The 15,982-nt window shown below is 41.2% G+C and overlaps 1 protein-coding gene across 1 annotated transcript in view; it reads right to left on the bottom strand.

The window, feature by feature from the left end:
* Positions 1 to 13,381, bottom strand: part of C6H8orf74 (chromosome 6 C8orf74 homolog) — a 2,015,860-nt gene extending 2,002,479 nt beyond the window's left edge. The window contains exon 1 of the mRNA XM_078647559.1: positions 13,188 to 13,381. The gene's annotated coding sequence lies outside the window, so the exon portion shown is untranslated. The remainder of the gene's footprint in view (positions 1 to 13,187) is intronic.
* Positions 13,382 to 15,982: the final 2,601 nt, after the last annotated feature.

Below are 15,982 nucleotides of genomic sequence, written 5' to 3'. Positions count from 1 at the left end.
AGACCAGGAGCAACGTGGCCGGTTCTAGCCGGATACACACCACATCCAGACATCGATGGGATGTCTGCAGCAAACCTTTTAATACAACTAAAACAATTAATAAAAATACATAGACAATTAGTCCAATATGTAATGCGGACTTCAACAATTCAACCAGCAATTAAAATTCCACAGCTGACCCCTCATCAGGGGAACACAAATAAAATTACACCACAGAACATACAATCCTGCCTAGGTAAAGTACCAGCTAAACGGGAACAAATACCATTCTGGTTAGCACAAAAAATCACCCAAATAGAGGCGGTGTTTCCAGACACCACCCCGTTAGAAAAACACAGGATTCTGACTATCTGTCTTCCAATGGGAATCGCACCACACGTGGAGGACTGTGACACTTGGGGTACAGTCTTTGCTTCCATCTACACAAAAACGCACGGTGTTCCATCCATTTCGGTAATACCAGATGTGCTAAAACAAATTCAAGACGAATACGGTCCAGAACCCGCTTTAACTCTTGGTATGAAATTACTCAAAGACTTCAAGCAGGTCTCGGCTATATTATTAGCCAACATAAAGGGAGAAGCAGCAAACGTGGCGATCCGCCAGAGGTTAAAGGAGACAGATATAGCAGACCAACCAGCTGAAATTGCCAGAATTATAGAAAAATCCTATGAGGAACTAGGTAGAGATAGTTTAGGTGGAATACCAGTAAAACCACAACTGATTGAAAGTCCTGAAAAAATATTTTTTAATAATAATTCAACATCACAAAAAAAGAGCTGGGATGGAAACAAACAATCCAATCCTAAAGAAAAGAAATTCCAGTCCAGAGGAAGGTCTCCTCAGCGGAGAGAAAAATCTCCGAACCAGAGACACAGGTCATCCCAAAGTGACCCCTCTGGGAAAAGATATAACCTTAGAAATAGGGATAATATAAAGAAGCCTGATAGATATCAAGACATTGATACACGTCCCTCTCAATCTTTTCAGACTTCCTCGCAGAAATCGGAAAGAAGAGGACGATCAGAACAAAGAGAAGAGCACGCCAAGTCCAAAGACAAGGAATCTGCTCATCTAAAAAAGAAACTACAATTTCCAAAAAAGAAGGTAGCCAGTATCAAGGTAGTAAACAATGCCGAGAATACTGAGGACACAACTGAAAAACGGAGAATGGGCTCAGACAATGGTAGACAGCGCAGCAGAAGTGAGCATAGCTCGCAAAGTCCTTATGAATCTTCTGGAGACAGTGGACACGAATGAATATCTTCAAGTGGAAACTGCAGACACCAGAGTTAGCAAACCTCACAAAATATATGAAATAACTTTACGTATAGAAGGGGATAAGACTAGAAAAATAAGGGGACTATTTTGGGATAATCTCTCCAAGGGCTATGACATCCTTCTAGCTGAAAAAGACTGGCCACCAGAGTTTGTCAGGGAGTGCCCTCATGGCGAAGAAATAATTATGCCTGCCTTCTCAAATCATATCCAAATTCATAAAAAATACACACTTGCCAGAAAGTGGGCAGTAGCTCAAGCTCCTGCTTTATATAAAAATCATGTAGGATGGGATGAGGACTCTCCTCCTCACAAAATCCAGTTAAAATCACAACCTACTGCACAAAGACAGTACCCAATTAAGCAAGAAGCTAAAAAACAGGTAAAAGAAATCCTAGATCAATTAGAATACCAGGGGGTGATTGAAACTTGCACCTCACAAATGAACAACCCTTTGTTTCCGGTCTCCAAACCAGACAATTCATATTGTCTAGTTTTGGATTACCGACACCTTAACTCATGTTGCAAAACTTTTGCAGTACAAAACTCGCATAGTGCTGCACTAATGAATAACATAGTGCGCAAAAAATACAAAACAACATTAGACATCTCTAATGGATTCTTTTGTCAAAACATAGCACCAGAGAGCAGATATTTGTCTGCATTCTCAATAAATGGCACTCAAAAACAATTCTGTCGTTTAGCCCAGGGGTACAAGAATAGCCCAGGGGTATTCTCAGCGAGAGTAACAGAATTACTACAAACATATGATGACGAAGCATTATCTTATGTCGACGACATATACTTAACAGATGATGACTTGGATACTCACTTGAAGAGAGTGAACACCATAATACTTGGGTTCGCAGCAGAGGGTTACAAATTCAACTTTAAAAAATCTAGAATTGCCCATCTAACAGTCCTGTTCTTAGGATACGAATTATCAAGTGAAGGCAAAAGCCTGGCTGACAATTTCCTAGAGAAATGTGCCGTACTCCAAGCACCTAGAACACTAAAAAACCTACAGTCAATTCTAGGCTTCCTAAATTTCGGAAGAACATACATTGCAAATTACGCAGAAAGGGTCAAACCCCTTTATGATCTAATAAAACCAGATTTTAAAAGAACCAATTGGACTCAAATACACACAGAAATTTTGAGATCCTTACAAACAGACATGTTAATTAAAACAAAATTAGAAACACGTGATAACACACGCAATCTTGTGATTCGAGTCATCCCAGGAAGATGCGGATTCACATACCTGACCTCTAATGAGGGAGAAAAGGTACCAATTGCATTCAAATCACACTTGTACACTAAAGCTGAAATGAAATTCAGCCCAACGGAAAAAATTCTAACTGCAACACAGACAGCTATAGCAAAAGAACGAGCCCTGGCACAAGGTAAACGAATAATAATCGTGACACCGATACCAGCCCTAGAGGCTGTAACAAAAGCAAGCATTCCGAATGCTAAAGCACTCCATCCGAGATGGATACAATGGGCTAATTCTCTTGCTGCAACAGACGTGGCATACAAATTTGATCCTAACTTAAAAACACAAGAATTTCTCCAATATGAATTTGAATGTCCTCCGCCGACCGAAATTCTGCCTCTAGAACATTACGGCTGTATAATATATACAGACGGATCAGCACAACCCGCAGTAGGGGGTAAACAAGCTTACAGTGCTGCGTGCGCGATTGTTAAAGGTCGCTGGCACGAAGGAAAATTTAAACCAGCTATCACTAAGACACAATCTCTAGGAGATTGTACAGCTCAGCGAGCTGAACTACTGGCATTTAAGATGGCGCTTGAAAATACCGATCGAGAATTCCCCACACTCATAGTGTGCGATTCGTATTACTGCGTTCAGTCTTACAATGAATACTTGCAGATCTGGCTTCAGAATGGCTTTAAGGATGCAAAAGGAGGCACAATCAAGCATAAGATGCTCTGGGAACAAGTAGTTCTATTACAAAAAGAACTACCAAAGACTCACGTGATACATACGCTGAGTCATCAACGTGATGGCGTTCACGTTGCAGGGAATTCATTGGCTGATGAGGCCGCGAAGGCAGCTGTGCAAACGGCTTCCGTAGCTGCCATCACACGGTCAAAAACAAAAATAGACAGCGAAATATTACAGGCTGTCAGCGCTACAGAAAAGGATTCGATAGAAACACTCCCGAAAGGCTTTCCAGTAAAATACTCATACATAACTGATGCAAACAATGTTCCTTTTGCTCGAATCCCTGGAGTGGGGGATAAGGCAATTCCAAACATGGAACATAGGTTAGGACTGATAATAGCGGCACACGAAGGGCTTGCTTCTATACACGCTGGCGTCTCAGCCACAGTATCATTATTAAAACAGAGATACTGGTGGCCACAAATGAGAAGACAAACAAGGAACTATGTTTTAGAATGTGAAATATGTCAAAGAATGAAAGTATCAACGGTGAGACGTCCAGCGCAGACGCCCCTTCTAATCTCGGATAAACCATTAGCCTGTGTTTACCTAGACCACTGTGGTCCCTTACAAAGGGATGGTAACTATAAATATATCTTGGTTGCAGTGGACTCATGCACGAGATTCATATGGATGTGGCCCCAGCGAACGGCTGACGCCAGAACTGTTATAAAAGATTTGCGAGTCTTTATCGGCACATACGCAATTGGCATGCTGCATTCGGACCATGGTCCTGCTTTTAGCTCTAGAGCTTATAAGGAGGCCATGGTCAGCATGGGCGTTACATTGCGGTACTCTTGTCCATTTCACTCTGAGGGGAACGGAATTGTTGAAAGAAAAAACCGTGACATAAAGCAATCTATAACGGCAAAGGTATTAGGTTCGGGAGCTGGGTGGGTCAAACATCTAATAAGTGTCCAACGTAGTCTAAATAACCTGCCAAGAAATTCTCTGAAGGGATTCAGTCCGTACGAATTATTGTTTGGAACTAGGATGTTAGTCTTAGACCTCGACAGTCAGACTTCAGTGGTGAAGGAAAAAAGCTTTGATATCAAAGATCGTTTGGCTATTTTGCAGGACTTAAACGAAACAAGAAAAGACCTGAGCAACATAAAATTGAAACAGCAGCCAACAACCACTGAAGAACCACCACCTGTCCCAGCAAGACCTGTCTGGATTCCAAAAGTCGGGGATCTAGTCAGAGAAAAGATCGCGGTAAAGAAGGAATTTTGGCCTTCTTACAGAAAAGCAGTTCCTGTCTTGTCTGTCAACGGGACAAGATCAGTTGTACTACCGCCGCTTGCTGGTAAAAAGGAGAACCGAGTTGTATCCATCGACCTGGTAAAACCACAATCATGTGGCCGATAACAAATAGTAGGCCAAGTGGACTCCCGATAAGTAGTAGAACACCAAGATTTGCTACAAAAACAGAGGTTCAATCTAAGAGGCTAATCACATTCGAAACGCCTACAGAACTACAACAAGGACTATGCAACAATGCAATGGAACTTAGACCTCTGAAAACCCAAATAAAAACATTTAGCAGAGACACACCAATCTATAATGAAGTAACAAACGACTATGCAAGAAACAGTAATCCTGAAGCAATTGGAACAATTGACAGAACTGCATCCGGCTACTTCATAAACTTCGATGATTCCTCTGAAGGCTTCACTGAATCAAAAACACAGCCATCAACAAAAACCTTTAAAGATAAAGTTAAAGTACTTTTGAAACAACTGAAAGAAACATATCTGATTTCTCCATGGATTGAATTTTGGGTGGGTTTTGGTGCATTTATCCTCATACTTTGGCTCATCATGGTACTAACTTTGGGACGCTTCATTGAGGGGAAATATGCTAAAATGGACACAGCAAGTCAGAAAATCAACTTGATCCTCAAACCACACACATCTTCACACGTTGAGAAAAGAGAACTTTCTTCAGTCAACTTCACAGCCAATCCTATACCGGGTGGGGTAGCATGGGACAAAACTGACTACGAAATTTATGGTCCGGTTGAAATCCTGAAATATCCACACCAAATTAAGATCTCGTTGAGTGACTTTGTAAAACCAAGCTCATTTGCTGATGATTGGGACTTTGAAAGTATAAATAATATGATGTCTGACTTAGTGATGTCTGCTAAATTTACCAAACATGATTATTTGCAGGGTTTGACAAATTATGATAGTATGTACTGTTATAACCACTATGGTAACCATTTTCTACATAGATCTGCACAACCTAGAAATGTTTTAAATTATAATCAATGGGAACATTGTGCAACCCCTCCAAAAGGAAGCTCAAGAACCATTTATGACAAATATTCATACTTTTCAGGTTTTAACACAAGTAATGCTGAAACATTTTATTTCAAATTGTCAAATAAGACAGGGACTAAGACCATGATAACAAACACGAAATTGATATATTCAGACTCATTCTTTGAACAAATGAATACTTTTGGTTTTGATTATTGGGACAAAAATGTTGAAGTAAAGAGTGTTTGGGGTACAAAAGAATGGCAAGTACAGGGTATAGAATCTTTGTTTAGAGCCTGCATGATCCCAGAACAAATTATATTTTTAAATGACACTGTTCAACAAACTACCTGTCTTGGCCTAGCCAAAATCAAAGACTTAAATAAACCGTCTATTCCAAAACCAACAATGAACAGCAATAGCTCTACAGATGAAGAGATAGACGTAAATTATGTATTAAACCAAAACAGAACACATCCTGATTGGAAAAAGTGGTTGATCTGGCCCACAGATACTAATAACTGTCAAGACAGATTCCTGAACAAAACACAGGGGTTCAAAATGACCAGGCCAGACCCTAGATATTCCCAAAGACAACACCCAGGGATAATAACCACCTACAGTGTGGGCAAATTATGCCTTCAATGGCTACAAACTTCCACACTGGCAGAAATTAAACAACACCTAACTTTACTTACTGATGGTGCTGACTTGCGTGATTTCATTATGGGACCGCGCAAACAGCGTCAGAAACGTTTCATAGCAGCCTCTGTATATGCAGCATACAACGAGGCCTGGAAGGTGACTCAAATTGAGACAGCAGAAAGAATACGGGAAATTGACCGTATTAATTTGGAAAAATCACTTTCTGTAGTGGACAATGGGTTAATGACTCTGTCCTCCAGAATTTTTTCTCTGGACAGCATTGTGTCTTCAGCAATCGACATATTATCGCAAGACTTACTGTTGTTACAACACGGTCAGTCTCAATAGCGTTCTATTGTACAACTTGGCTGGACGTTACAAAATCTGCGTTCAGGCTATGTGCCTTGGCGTTTAATCAACACAACGTCACTATTCAATATCTTTAACCTTACTGATAAACAAATCAGTATGGCACAAAAGGGTGCTGATTATACAATCCTGAGCATTGAGAAACTCGAGAGATTACCAGTGACAATGTCAGAACGACCTGTCAGTGAATGGATAATACATGGGATAATTAATATTCCAATATCTACCTTCAGGTTTTAATACTGCCAAAAATATATACAGGCTGGCATGTACGAAAAATTGGGAAAAGGGTACATTAAAACAACATGGAACTTGCCCTATTCACATGCATGTGTCAGTAATAAAGGACAGAAAGTGTTTCTTAGTGGCAATAATTGTGCGATGTCACTAAGCGGTACACTTCTGTGTAACGGAATTAGTTTGCATGGAGCCTGTGAAGGGAACTCAAATAACCTTTCATGTCACCAGCTAGGCGCACCTGCAACAGAGATAGAACCATTCTTTCAAAGACTCTATAATGGGAGTTACGTTCTAATTGTGGACCGCAGATGTTGTAGTCTTATGCCCGGGACTCCTTATCTCGTAACTACGACTGCGAAGGTCAAGTGCTGTGGACGCTTATTGTTCCCCAGCTCCCTTCCAGACAGGGAGGCAAGGGCATGGCCCAACTTGAAAATTACTTCTATTCGAATAGATACTTTAAGCAGAATGAAAACAGTGCTTCTTCAGACGCCGACCAGGCTCACGTCATCAAAAGAAACGTATGATCTCCTAGTCGCAAGGACGACTGCAGAGATTCACTCATTGTTATCAACTAATTCCCCCATACATTTCGCAGAAATCCTGAATGAAATCTTAAATATTTCTGATACCAGTGGAGTCTCAAAAGTATTTAAGACAGTATTTTCGATGGCATTAACACCATTCAAAGCCATACTGGGTATTTTTCCAGATTTCGTCCATTCGATTTTTGGCGGACTTCCCCTCATTTTGGGACTAATTGCAGGAATCCTATTCCTAGTCCTTATATTTCGTTATGGCAAACCATGTCACAGACAAAACACCTGCGACAAGGGAAGAAACAATCCTAGCCATTGGATACCGGGACCGGATATCAAAAATCCTGGGACTATCCCGGCTTAGAGACCTGAACATGACTTGGTTTCTTTCATTTCGACCAATGTGGCAACGATGTGTTTTACCTGTATTAAGGTGCTTGCTATGCGGAGAAAAATGCGTGTTAGACACCTGTCTGACGCTACAATCAGATGCGCCAATGGATGCAGAAACATTGTTGAGTCCAATAAAGGCTCATGCTTTGTGCTGCCCTCAACGGCTACCAATCCTGATGACGGCATTCGTGGAAGCTTCACCACTACGATTAAGGGGTAGTGAAGTTCAAGATGAAAGCAGCATTGATCAGGTACGACCTTCTGTCAGCAATTCTAATCAAAACGTCAATGGAGACAATCATGCGCACGAATGCATGGTTACATCTTTTTCCGAGTTAGTGGAACTCTCCCAGGAAGCTGTTGACAGCTTTTTCGACAGTCTAAATGATATGATGTTCTCACCAGAGCAGAAATAGAGACTTTTGAGCAAGCTCGTACACGGCGTTCCCTGAATTTGGCCTTCAGCTAGAATAGCAAAATACCATGAACAATTTTTCCTCCAGTTCACGGACAGCAATTTTTTCAGCAGCCCCAAAATATTTCTACATATTTTTCGGGACACTTATCTTCTGCTTAAAGTAAGAACTATTCTTAGAGAACTAAAATTTCTAATTTTAGATAGTTTATAGACATTAGCTGCCCGCTGGTATGTTCATAATTATTTTATTCTGTGATGGAATGGTCTCGAGACTTTTTTCTGTATTAAGAGCCATTTCATGTGTAAATTCTCATATACAAATTAGTGATAATGTATAGATATGCGTGATTACTTTAGCATTATTCTACAGCTTGAGTGCATATATTACATGTGACTGTTTTTTCCGTATATTTGATAATTTCAAAATGCATTTATGTATTTTGGGGTGGTAAGGTATACACGATACTCTACAGTATGTTTTACTATGCATAGATTAGTAAATATGTCCATAGTTAGCGTGGAGTGGGTATGATGTATTCCTATAGGTTCTGTATCGATCCCCCTATTCCTGACCCTATTCTGGTTAACAAGTTAACTAGCAGCCATCCCATGAGGCAGAAAACCCCCATGATGCAGGAACCGTTATCTGATTAAGCCACACTACGGCACAGGAACGTGTTATCTGATTAGGTCATAACGCTTGCCATCTAATTAGACAAGCGATATTCCTCCAGCCCCTGATAAGGCATACGGAGTTCTCAAAACAAATCAAACCTATGACAGACCTGGGAAAAACCCTGCGGCCATTGTTTTGATTTCACCGAGAACTTCAGCAAAAGAATGTGCTAACGACCAAGTCGTATGACATCCTTATTGACGTATCTATGTCCATCCTTACGTCAATCTCGGCACCTTAAAGGTATAAATATTACCGATATTGCCCTATGCAAACACACGCGGTGGTGACGAGATCGGAGCAGCCAGACTTGCCGAAGCCCAGAGCAGAGCAGACCCCGCTGGCGCAGCCCCGCCTTCCTGACGCGCTGAGAACGAGACGCTGCTTTCTCCTGCCGAGAAATCCAGCTCCGGCGCTTCCGGGTAGCCCTCGCAGGCAGCCTGGAATATCGAGACCAGAGACGAGAGATACCATCCCTCATTCATCCTAGACTCCAGGTACAGAACTGAATAACCCCTCACAGAGAATTCTTGAGTCAGTCACTTGGCAAAACAAACTTAACTTAAACTGCTACTTTCTACTCCCGCCCACGTATTAGGCTTAGGTCAGGTACATCTGGGGTAGGCGTAGTTAGAAACACCAGTTGAGTACGATTAGTCAAATGTATATGTGTATGTATCTATTTTATCCATTTTAAACCATCATATGGCTTAGAAACCATATCAATGTTTTTACAGTATTATTTTATACTTCTGCTTTTAATGTATGCACTTTACTTAACCATAAGTATTGCAATAATATCGATCCATTTCTCTTGTATGAGAAAAGAGACTGATCAATAAATAACATCTTTTATTGAACACGCCCGTCTCTTCCTTTTCTCTACAATCTGGTGAGACTAAGAATGCACGTACTGACTGAGTAAAATAAGTCGTCTTTTGTTTTCACACGACTCTAGAGATACACTCTTGATTAGGGGAGAGCAAAGTTGTCATGTTCTATGGTTGTCAGAAACTAAATCCCTTCTTGTCTATCCAGGGAGGTTCAACTCCTCCTTGCCTAGTCGAGAAAGTTTCTAGTGAACTCTGAGCTAGCTGGCAAAACCCAAAACTTTAAGTCTAATATCGACAGTAGTAGACCTAGTTAACGTCTGGTCTAGGCCTATACTATTGAAGGTATTATTCCAATGCGCAGAGCCTATTGGGATAATAGGAACTACACTACAGTACCATGGAGAAAAAAGAATGACAGAGTTTTTAAAAAATGTAGCATTTTTTTATAAATTGGAGGTAGTTCTAAAAAGAACTGTTTTTTTATTCTTTTATATTTTTTTATTGTTTTTTTAAATTTTTTTACTTTTTTTGGCTTTTATGAACAATTGTATATTTTTTTTGTAATTTTTATGGGGACAAACAAAAAACTGGGAATTGTAAACGGCTCAACTGGAGCAAAAAAAATCAGGAAAAAATTAAGGTTTCTTTCTGCAGTTGTGGTTGTCTCCAGCACGGTTGATGAGTTTGATGCTTTGCTCCCCATAGGAAATTGTAGTCCCGCAAAATATACAAACTATTTTATAATCACCAAACTGGCGTTGGATATTTGGGACCATCTCCCTTGTCTCTGGAACCGATGGAGTGGGTTGATTTCTTTTGGAGGTGCTGGGAGAAGATTGGGGAGGGTTTCTGGTTAGTTCTCTGACCTCTGCCGCAGCATAGTTGTTTGGGTGCCTGCGTTGCATATGGCGAAGCATTGTATCGTTCCCAAATGAATATTTTTTTGCAGGGTTCCCCCTGGAAAGTACAGTGCCACAGATGAGACATGTCACTTTTGCAGCATTTACTTTCTTTGCACCCCTTGGGATTTAAAAAAACTCCCACACAAAGTACTCCTTAGGTTTATAGGGGGTATTATCTTCAGGCAGGAACCGCCTCTCCCCCTCCTCCTCCTCCTCCTCCTCTTCTTCTTCTTCACCACCACTGTGGTGGTCCTTGTGGTGGTGGTGGTGGTGGTGATGGTGGTTGAGATGCTCCTGCTGCTGCTGCTACTGTAGCCATTTCTCAGGTCTGCAAACAGGTCTTCCTCAGTCAAAGTACAAAGTGAGAAAGAGGAAAAAAGGTGGGGGCTTTCATCATTTGGAAAAACAAACTGCTCTGAACCAATGAAAAGTGTTATTTTCAGGTCACATGACCCGACGCGCTTACGCTACGCGCCCCGGGGCGCGCCCGGGGGCGCTTACGTGGCGCAATCGTATGCGTACGGGCGCTTCCGGATGCGTTTACGCCGTGCGTCATAAGACGACGCATCACGCGGCTACGCGATACGTCAAGTGATGTTTTCGTTCGCGGCAATAGCACTAACGGGACGCTCACCGGGGCGCGCCGCAAGACTGCGCTTACCGGTGCGCTTACCGGTGCGCTCACCGGTACGCGCACCGGGAGCGCTCCAGGGCAAAAAAATAAATAAATAAATAAACATGAACAATATACATAAAAAAATAGTATTACATAAATATACAATATAGGATTCATTATAAAAAATATTATATTTCATAGCTATAGAAATTTGCTATTAAAAAAACTATGAAATTCACTGAAAAAAAACATAGGTTTCACACCAGTTATAGTTAGGAATTAGCATTTAAAAAACGTATTAAATTCACTGAAAAAACCATAGGTTTGACACCAGTTATAGTTAGCTGGAAATTTTACTGACATAAAACCATTGAAATTCCCACGTTATAGTTAGTTGGACTCACTATAACTCGCGCGCCCGCAATGCACTGCTGATGATGTCACATATTACATCATTCATGACATGGTTAGTGACATCACTGATGACATCTCAAATGACATCACTGATGACATCACTGATGACATCTCAAATGACATCACTGATGACATCACTGATGACATCATCCATGTGATAATACAATACACCTCCTCACACTCTAATCTAACCCATGATACACCTAGTGTTAAATACAAACTACCATTCCTGAAACCATTGACACAGTAAAACCACTTACCACATACGCACTCACTGATTTCTAGGTCTACACACACATCCACTCATTCACCCATACAATCTTTCATACATACAGTCACTCAACAATACAAGACCAACATATGCACTCATACACCTATACAGAGACTCACACACTGCCACTCATCCATGGAGTTACTCATACACCTAGTCAGTCATGTAAAGAATCAATCACACTCCCATTTCCACAACTATACAGTTAAACACACAAAACCTTGCTTATTTAAACATAGGCTAACACATACTTACTGTATTTTACAATCACTGATACAAGTACATATTGATAGATACAGTCACTTATGCAATCACAGGCTGTTATATATAGTCATTTATATATGACAACTCTCACATGCAGCAGCTTACACAACAACAAACATAATGATGTACACATTCAGACAGTTTAGTCACTAACCCATGCATTCACTAAGACACATTTATTCACTCACTCATACAGTCAGTCACGCACCTACTAAATCCTTCATCCAGACACTCATACATACACTCATTCTTCAATATGTAAAAAATATTTTAACTTTATAGAAACACACAGACACTGGATGATGTCATCAGTGATGTCATCAGTGATGTCATCAGTGATGTCATTTGAGATGTCGTCAGTGATGTCACTAACCATGTCATGAATGATGTAATATGTGACATCATCGGCAGTGCATTGCGGGCGCGCGAGTTATAGTGAGTCCAACTAACTATAACGTGGGAATTTCAATGGTTTTATGTCAGTAAAATTTCCAGCTAACTATAACTGGTGTCAAACCTATAGTTTTTTCAGTGAATTTAATAGGTTTTTTAAATGCTAATTCCTAACTATAACTGGTGTGAAACCTATGGTTTTTTTCAGTGAATATATATATGACTGTGCACAGCTGTTTCGGACATAAAAACGGTCTCAGACTTTTTTTCTATTTAATTAACACAGTAATCTCACTATGTCGAGGAAATACCCAAATAAGGTGTTGCTGCCTTCAGATGATAGTTTTTGGCGGTGGTCGCTAAGCAACAGCAGTGGATGCACACCCTTTTGTTCTGCAAATTCTGAGGTGAAAGCCCTGGGAAAGCGCAGCCAGGCCGGCATGGGAATGAAGGAAACACCTACCATTTTGCCACCAATAATGTGACAGTATTTCCTTGTTTGTCATTTGTCCCATAACGGAAGCTTTGTTTACCACCCAAGCAGGAAACTTATTTTTTTTTAATATAAATTCAATTTGTTTCTCTTCCCAGTGGCAGCCGCGAAGTGAGCCCTGCGAAGACCCGTCCTCCTCACACCGAGCGACGACACGTGCAGGACACATCACAACAACAGGGCCTGTGAAAAGCGGAAACCAACCTGCGGCCGGCCCTGGGGGCCCCCTGGAGGTCTGCTCCCCTCATTGTTCGGCGGCGGGGCGGCCATCTCGACACTTTTGACAAATATGAGAAAGCGGGGCTGCGGCTGCAGATGGCGGCCGGGGCCGGCGGAGTTCCCACACACTGAGGAAGCCGCCGCGCACAAAGACGGGCCTTCCACACCGGACGTGGCGGGGGGCTTTTGTGTCTGTCCAGGGATGCGGGGGCGCCTATTATTAGAGGAGGGGGGTGTTGGAGCCCTGTTTACGCCGGAGGGGGGAGGCCGGTGACCTTGTTTATTGTCCACCTGTCGTATTGTTTGTTTTCTCCTGTTTGCGCCTTCACTTTTTTTCCAGGCCGGTAACGCGGGGCCGCGCAGCTGCCAGAGAGCACACATTGGAAGGTGAGGTAGCCGTTTCTTTTCTCTCAGACAAAGACCACTTCCCTCCTGGTGCTGTGGAACTTTCCATCTCCCCCATAGTTGTGTAAGTGCCAGTGCAGTGGATATACACGTATCGCAGAGTTATGCCGGGGTCTCCCGAATTTAAATCCAAATGTCTTTATTTTAGCAGGCTTTTGTTTACTTTCTCCCTTTAATGTAAGTCCAGGAAAATTTAATTTCCTGTTTTTGTATAAACCTCCTATTGTTGGGTGTCAAAATCCACTTAAATTCAAGAAAATTGGAAAATTATTGTTCCCAACTTATTTCCTTATGTTCCTCTTCCCGTGTCCCAAATGTTAGCATGTTGGAATATTTGAGGCAGCAAATAGAACTTTTAGTGTTCACTAAGTCTCCCTGCAAACAAGAAAGGAATAGTAAAATGGTCAATAATTTATCTGCCTGGCTGGCATTTTCATGAAAAACAGGTAAAAACATTAAAATCTGCTACCTTTTCTGCTTTGAAAACAAAGGCACTTCACCTGTTTATAGGGCAAACATAACTTGCACCCCATAGCACACAGTCCACATATACATAATTAGAATTGGCACAAGTGAGTGTTCTGAAATGAATGCACATTGTACACCATTGATAAACGAAATAATTCATACATATGTAACCAAGAATTTTGGCAGACAGGTCCCAGGTATGCCAGTGTGGCGCAACCGCGGAACAGCCGAAGGTTGCAAAAATGTCAGCCATCGAGACTATCATGTGGGCTATGTTGTGCATTGAATGTGCCTCTGCTAAATGATGAGGTGTCCCTGAAATATGAAATTCTAAAAAGAATCCAAAATAAAGTGATGCCTCCCTTTTGGATGGGGTGAAGGTAAAAGAACCCTAAAACACCTTTTAAAAGCGTGCAATGCAAGGGATTTTATACAGAAAAAGATTTTATTTTTCAAATCTTCATTCATGGGAAAAATCTAGAGAACTGAGACTATTTAAAGTGTTTTTAATAACTGGACCCAACTGTTGTGAGTACAAGGCAGTGATATGGCCTACTTTATTTGTGAATAAATCAGTTCGATTGCTGGTACTTCTTGATTCTGCGTATCAAGACATATATATATATATAAATAAGATGTTTAAAGGACCTCCACATTTATATCAGTTACATTTCATGAAGTAGCTATAAAAAATGTGTTGCAAGAAACCCTCTTCCAGAGCAAAATGTTTTCAATTCCAGCACTGTACATCACACTAGCAGGTAATCTGAACAAGAGCCATGAGTCCAGTTGATGGGTTACTCCTCTACAAACTTGTTCGGGTAGCCCATCTGCCGTATTACTAGTGCATTATATCCAATGACACTTGTAATACATCGTATGGGATATATGTTTCGTTTGTGACAGAGTAACCCATCCGCAGAACTCTAAATCAGGCCTTTCGTTTTTATGTAGCTCGGTCTTGACCTTGTACAAGGGTTCTATGTTGTTTCACATATTTTAGACACCGTTCTTATATAGAGATGTATATTAGCCATAGTAGGCAATAGATTCATACAGTTGATCTGAAACTTTCTAAAAATACAGTAATCAGAGATAGGCATTACAACTAACCTCGTAAACATTCACTGCTAGACCTCTGTCCACATTGGGAAATATTAATAAAAATAAGCTACCAGGAATGGCATTCCTGGTAGCTTATTGAGATAGCAAAAAATAAAGACATTGGTTCTAACTATTCTAATTTGCTGATGTAGCATACATACACATTCTCTTGGTATCTCCTGCCAATGAGGTATGTATTTGGCAGCAAGGGGAAACGTGCCCATACCAATGTCACAATAGAGACCCTCCATTTTCCTGACATGAATGTTTGCCACTAACATGTGCATCAGTGTGTGTTTATGCTAACTGTGCCTCCCTGTGTTTCAAGTATGTCAGTATAACACCTTTCATTGTGCTAACAGTCAGATAGTAACACATTAGTAGAGGAGATATATAGCAGTTTACATGTCCAACATGACGAGCCCTTTCCCACTTGTAGCATATGCTTCCACACTAATACCACCAGGGGCCGTATTATACATAGTGCCCTAACTGGGACACAGGACATTTTGACCCGCTCTTTGCACTCCAGGGGCACTATGCTATTACTAAAGCTTCTTTAATATGGATCGCCAGGTGCTATTTGTAAGCTGGCCCACTCCCAAATAAGCATCCACTAATATGCATGGGGGCGTGGCCCCATGCAAATAATGGAATCGTTTGCCATATGGCCAGCCCCATGTTACTTTGGGGGCAGGTGCAAAAAGCAAAGAGGCCACCAGGTTTGCCACAGATTCTTTGTGTGTGCTTGAGTCTGCTTTGTACTTAACAAATGGTCACTTTATAACTGTCTGTTCTCTATA

The sequence above is a fragment of the Lissotriton helveticus genome, chromosome 6 (genome assembly GCF_964261635.1).
Source record: "Lissotriton helveticus chromosome 6, aLisHel1.1, whole genome shotgun sequence".
Classification (NCBI taxonomy): Eukaryota; Metazoa; Chordata; class Amphibia; order Caudata; family Salamandridae; genus Lissotriton; species Lissotriton helveticus.
This window is presented reverse-complemented; position numbering and strand designations above follow the sequence as displayed.